Source organism: Pinus tabuliformis, chromosome 1_2, assembly GCF_031772625.1.
Source record: "Pinus tabuliformis cultivar Carrire ecotype Pingquan chromosome 1_2, CPIR1, whole genome shotgun sequence".
Classification (NCBI taxonomy): domain Eukaryota; kingdom Viridiplantae; phylum Streptophyta; class Pinopsida; order Pinales; family Pinaceae; genus Pinus; species Pinus tabuliformis.
In genome coordinates this window covers 465787491-465794225 of record NC_142298.1, presented here as the reverse complement: position 1 = coordinate 465794225, position 6735 = coordinate 465787491, and positions in this window count along the sequence as shown.

The window sequence follows — 6735 nt, the reverse complement described above, 5'->3', positions numbered from 1 at the left end:
AAGTTGATACGTGGGCGTTTTATATCCTCAAAAATGAAATGTAATTGTGTTATCACTTTCACAAGTCAAGTCAAGTGCGTTCATCTTGTCAAACAAGCGAACGCACTAGGAAATATCCTTTGAAGGTACCCGCTATAGGAAATATCCTTTGGAGTAAACATGGTTACGTAAGCGCTATCGCAACTCAAGCTCCCATGTTCGACTTGTGAAACTCGAGCCAGCTAGGAAATTTCATTTCAACTAAATATCTCTTTATGAAGGATATAACTCGAGCCAGCTAGGAAATTTCATTTCAACTAAACATCTCTTTATGAAGGATATAACTCGAGCCAGCTAGGAAATTTCATTTCAACTAAATATCTCTTTATGAAGAATATCATGGGTTAGTTTAGTAAATTGTACTTGGAAAATTTGTATAAATTATACACGTTCAAAGTAAAATTTGAGTTAATGGTTTACATTTTAAGATATTTGATTTCACACCTATCGATTCAGTTTTAATGTGAATTTACATTGATTTTTTATGTGTGTATGTATCATGTATCTACTTTATGATGTTTATGGAAAGAATTGTACATCTCTTTCACTCCAATAAAATGTTTTGGTTATATTTTGTGAGATTGTGATTTTGGGTTGTTTAAATTGCACATTTGAATGCATAAATGAATTCAACACCTAGAAAAACTTTTTAGACACTCAAATTGTGAAAAAACACACAACTTAAACTTAAAGTTCCAACAAATTTTATTGGATTTCAAACTTTAAAATGTACATGAAAAAGGGCCAATGTTGAATAGTTAGAATACACAAAATATTTTACCATAAGATTTTTTTATTATCAATTGTTTTATAATATTTACATAGTTGACATTAAAATACTTACTAAAAGTAGAAAGATTTTGTTTTCAATTGTTTTGTATAATATATACACAATTCGGATTCAATTCTTTATTTATTTATAATTTTTATTTTCCACAATTAAATGTGTTTCTGTGTAGTGTCCCTTCTTAGTGAGTTAGCTTTGATGGCACTTCGAGAAGGTGATTATACATGTCAGGCTTATGTATATTATTTTATGCTATAGGTTTAGGTCACACAGTTGTTTTGTGGTTATGATAAAGATTGATTTTGGTAGAGACTTATTTTTGTTAAGCATATATTATCTATGTTTTCTCCTTTGGTATCCTAGCTTGGACATAGGTATATGACATGGATGGTGATCTAGGATTGACCACATAGATCCCTGGATGATCATGATTATGTGGAACATATGGTTAATTATGATTTATGGATGATACATGACTTGTATGATTATATATGCTTAATCTTGTATCGAGCAGGACGTGGTAGGGGGACTAGTTATTTTCCAACAATGACGCTCAAATTATAAATCACTCTCGAATTCATTTCTTCAAAACCAAAATGATTGGGGAAGCCATGCACATTCTTGGTCTTAGAACAAGAGCTTACCAAAGAACCATCAGATGGGTATGAGCTCACAATCAGTACCTTAAGGTGAAGCGCGAAGTTTCAAAATAGAGTAGATGAGAAACCATGGAAATTATGTCACAAAGTCTTAAATCCATGAAAGATAAATATGTGGAGTCTTTGTTCTATAATAAAAGGATTAGGGCACAAAGTCATGCATATTTAAAAGATCGAGGTGTGGAATTTTGGATCCTTGGAGTAGATCATAGTGCAAAGTCATCAATCTACTAAAGCATGAAGATGCATGAAATAGGGATGCAGAATCTCTATTCTTCAGAAGAAAAATACCACTCATGGGTAGCTCAAGGATGAATTTTCTTAATAAGATCTCATTTCTGACAATTCTCGAGTGACTTTCTAAAAACAAAAAGTCATGTCTAGCATCTCAAGTTTGAGTTTCCAAAAATAATCAAGTATAGTTGAAGGAAAATCACTTAACTTATTATTAATCATTCCCAATGGTTCGAACTTGACTTAATCATCATCATTATTATTATTATTTATGATACTATGATATTATTATTTAAAAGAATTCTAGTCACTTTCATCACCTCAATCACTTCACACCTTTCTCCTTGATGACTCTCATGGCTTCGCGTAACTCTCTCTCTTAATGATACATTACACCCTCCCTTATGCACTCATCAAAGACATGGCATATTCCTCTTACACTCAATAAATTCATGTCATAAAATATTCCTCTTATGCTCTCTTTAATGCATATGTTACACTCTCCTTAACTAAGGTATGTTTACCTCCCCTAAATGGCATGAGTTACACTCCTCTAAATGTAATATGTTACCCTTCCTCAATGCATGCATATTACTCCTCCTTTATGACAATAATTTATTTCTCCTCCTATATATGTGTCTTGTGTCTTCTCACTTGGGGGAGGAGAGGTGCATTCTGATACCAAGAGTTTGAGAGATTTGAAGAATATTGTGAGAGGGAGACCTGGAGAGTAACCAAATGTTGTCGATATGAATCTAAAATTTCCTAACTAACTCTACCCTGTGGAGTTCAACGTCAGTAGTATTGAGAGGAATTGAAACTTATTTTCCTCAGCTTGCCTTGTATATCTCTCTACTACTATATTTTGGTATTGTTTGTGAGCTTATACAACTTAGAGGTTCTAAGGGGGGAAGTTCTCCTTTGATATGGTTGGGTGGAAAATCAGATGGCTCAAATAAGTTCCTTAAGGAATCAAAGATGGAGTATGATTTTAACTATTGGAATTCAATATCGCATCAAGTATAAATTTATTTTCCATGAAATTTTAGTATAATATTAGCAAGAAGAATTGTATGAATTTTAATTTTTGTAAGCATGTAACTTTGATTTAAGCTTAAGTTATTTGGAAGATTATTGGCTAAGTTGAGAATTAAGAATAAGAGTAGTCTATATGTAGGGATGTTTATATCTCAAGTTGTAAATATTATTGGTGTAGTTTATTGTACTAACCTTGGTATTGTAGAGAACTGAGGAAGAAAAGCAAAATATTGCTAAAAGTAATTACAATGAAGAATTATGAAATAGGTTGGGTAAGAGTTTCATGACTTATGGTTTTGTTTTGTTTTAATTGAAATAGGTAATTAAATGCATTTTAGAAAGGGTTTCAGGGTATGTTTACAAAGTGTTTGACAAAATCCCTGAATGGGTAAAGCTATCATTTTATATTTTTATATGTATTTATGCATGAATAAGTGCTAACTTGCAGCCTACACAAGAAGTAAGAAAATGGACATGTACCAACAATATAGCTCGAGGAATTAGAGGATCAACCCTTAAAAGAAAATGCAAAAAGAATAACAACAAAAATATGGTTTGGAAGATAAAAGGCTTGAGGTAAGTTGAGGTAATTTTTAGTCATTTCATAGAATATATTTTCTTAATAATTTGATGTGTTTGTGATTCGGGTTTTGGTATAGTTCTGTTAGCTTACATGACTACAAATTATTTGACATAAAGCCTTAATGGTTGTATCATTCAATGCTTCCATATGTTTTCCAAATTTTAGTGGTGGTTGAAATAAGATTGTCAAATTATGTCAAGGGAAGTAAATTTGCAGGTTGTAAAATGTTTGATTAAATACATGTATCAAGAATTCATATAATGAACTTAGAAATTCATAAATTCAATGAACAATTCATAGTAGCATAATTTTGGGTTTTCTTTCTTCATGTAGAGTTGCAGATGAAAGTTTGCATTCCATGTGTTTGAAAAAAGTGGTAAATGAGATCCAAAGTTTTGTTGTTTTAAATAATTTCATCCCTAAGAGTTTTGGATGAGATTCAGCTCAACATCAGGGAGTATTCATACATTAGGACCATGTAACCCCCACTTTGATTAAAAAAAAAAATGGTTTTCCAACTCTAATTCTATTATGTGGTTGATTTTGCATATTGTGTTGTTTTGTAGAAATTTTACCATTGATTATATTAAGATGATTCATGCTATTTTTTAAATTCTTGTTTTAATGTCTCTTTGATAGTTTAAACATCTTTATGGAAATTTATTTCATGTTCGTTAACTATTTGTTAAAATGCCTAAATGGTTGTAGATAGCATGCTTGCAAATTCTCTGTTAAAATGTCTCAATGGTTGTATATTGCATGCTTGCAAACTGTTTGTTAAAATGCCTCAATGGTTATAGATTGCATGCTTGCAAACTATTTGTTAAAATGGCTCAATGGTTGTAGATTGCATGCTTGCAACTTGTTTGTTGAATTTCCGCAATGGTTGTAGCTTACATGGTTAGAAGTTAATTGTAAAAAAATTCCCCAACGTCTACAGTTTTTCATGTTATTAAATTGTTGGTAGGAATGCATCATGAAGATGGCTTGTAGTTTTACTTGTGTGTGAAGTTCAATTCAAGAATTATTGGCATTATTGTGAGACAATGAAGAATGAAGTTACACAATAATATACATGTTGATAATCATTGAAGACGTTAATAAGAATGTGATATCATGTTTGTAAAGGTCATTAAACATCATGGATTAATTATAGAGTAAAATATTTATAAGATTTATAATGAATTGTTAGGAGTGAAGTACGGCCAAATGTTTTAAGAGTTTAATTTGAAAATGTTATAGATTTTTTGATAATAAAATGGAAGCTTGTCTTATCATCCAAAAATGTTATTACTGGACATAAAGTATCTTAAGGGTGAAGGATTAAAGTAGGGGTGCTAAGTAATTAAAAAATAAATAAATTAAAAATAAAATAAAATAAAAACGTATTTTGAGTTATTTCTCTATAATATTTATGGTTGGTAATGTGGGACCTTATATTTTGTTATTGATATATTTGTAAATACACTTCTCTCTCATATTGTAAAATGTATTTTTATAAATATGATATTAAAATATTTTCCAACTTTGTTTTCCAAATTGACTTTAATGTTTGCTCTTAAAGTCTATTATTGTATCATTTATTCCATATTTTTATGTTATTGTGATTATTTTTTATATATTTATCATTTATAAGTTAATAATGTTTGTTTTTTTTTTGTTGGTTTGACCCATGAGGATTTAAGCTTTGAATCTCATTGTTTATATATTACTTCATAACACAGTGATTGTTAATTGAGCCGCACCCCATGGAAATAAGCTAACAATGTTAAACACTTGTGGTAGATCCTATTATTGTGCTACATTCTAATTCACTTTTAGTTATGCTTTGGACTAAAACAATTGTGCAAGAGTACTAGGTAACCATTATTCTTAGAATGTTCACATGAATGCATGATACCAAAAATATGTTAATCAAAGAGATAAAGTGATAATAAAGAATTACACAAATTCCATTAAGCTTAATTCGTATTTTTTTAGTTTGATCATGTATATAAGCAAGTAAGCCATGTCCACCAAACTAATTTCTAAGGAGTATTTGCTTTTGATTTTGAGGTAGAACAGATGGATGTGAAGACAAAATTTCTTCATGGAGACATTGTGAAAGATATTTGGAATTGATTGCAAGTTTTGAGGAAAATTGGAGCAGCTTGAAATCAAGGGTTTTGGTAAATCGAGGAGAGTGTTAAGATAGCAACAATGAATTAACCAAAAAAATGATTATAATGGATTCATTTTTTTTCATGTAAATGGGCATATGGTTGTAAGACCTGGTATGGCATGCATACCCCTGGGTAATCACTGGTAAAGTCTAGGTTAGACCTAGGTGTAGAAATACTCATTGTAGATTAACCTAATTATGCAGTATAACTAAAGAAAAATACTTAATCTACTTCTACAATCAAACTTGCGAAAGCTGAATCAATTTGAACAAGATCAAGAAGAACACATATAATAGAGAAAAAGAATCAATACACATGAAACACAGAAGAATACTCTGGGGAAAGCCTCAGCTAAAAACCCTACTATCTGTATTATCATACAAGGTGGAAATACATTAGAATTACACAAAACTTTAGCTCCCACAACTAACCAGCTCTCAGTACAATCCTCCTGGATGCTCACATGCAAACAAGGCTTCTCACAAACCTTTTCATCTACCCTCCAAGCCTCCTATTTCCTTGCGATATTTCTCCAGGGTGATCCTACTGTTACCAAGTGTAACACTGATCACTCACACTGATCTCACACCCTGTAAAACTGTGCAATCCTCAAGGAACCTTCCCTTGACTGCATGGATGAGTTTCCTTTATAGGAAAATTCCTCCAACTGATAGTACAATGTCCCTGCCTTTAATCTCAACTGGGTCTTTGTCTGAACTGACATGCATGAGTTATTTATGAGAGAATCCTCAGTTATCTAGAGTACATTAGTTGCATGCATGCATGCATTAACTGACTGAACTCACAATTAGTTCCTCAAAATGTTTGGAACTAATTTAACTGGACTTAACTTAGTTAATTGAGCTAACTAATTACAACTCAATCTTATCTCCTTAACTAAGGGATAATCTCCTTAATTTAAGGGATAACTATTTCATGACTTCACAAAGACTTCTAGCTTAAATTTCTCCAACTAATTAACCCAAGATGAATTAATTAATTATTTTTCAAGTAGCTGGTGAGACTAAATTCGAATTTTAATTCACAATCTAATTCAAGGACAAATCAAAATTGGAATATTCTGATTGTTATTTTTAGCATTTCTATTTTTTTCATTTCTTGTTGCTATTTTCAACACTCCCTCTCAACAAGAAAGGAATTCAACTCGATCCGATCCCAAATCTTTGGAATGTTCTGCATGCAACACTTCTCCCTAGTGTTGTTGTTTCAACA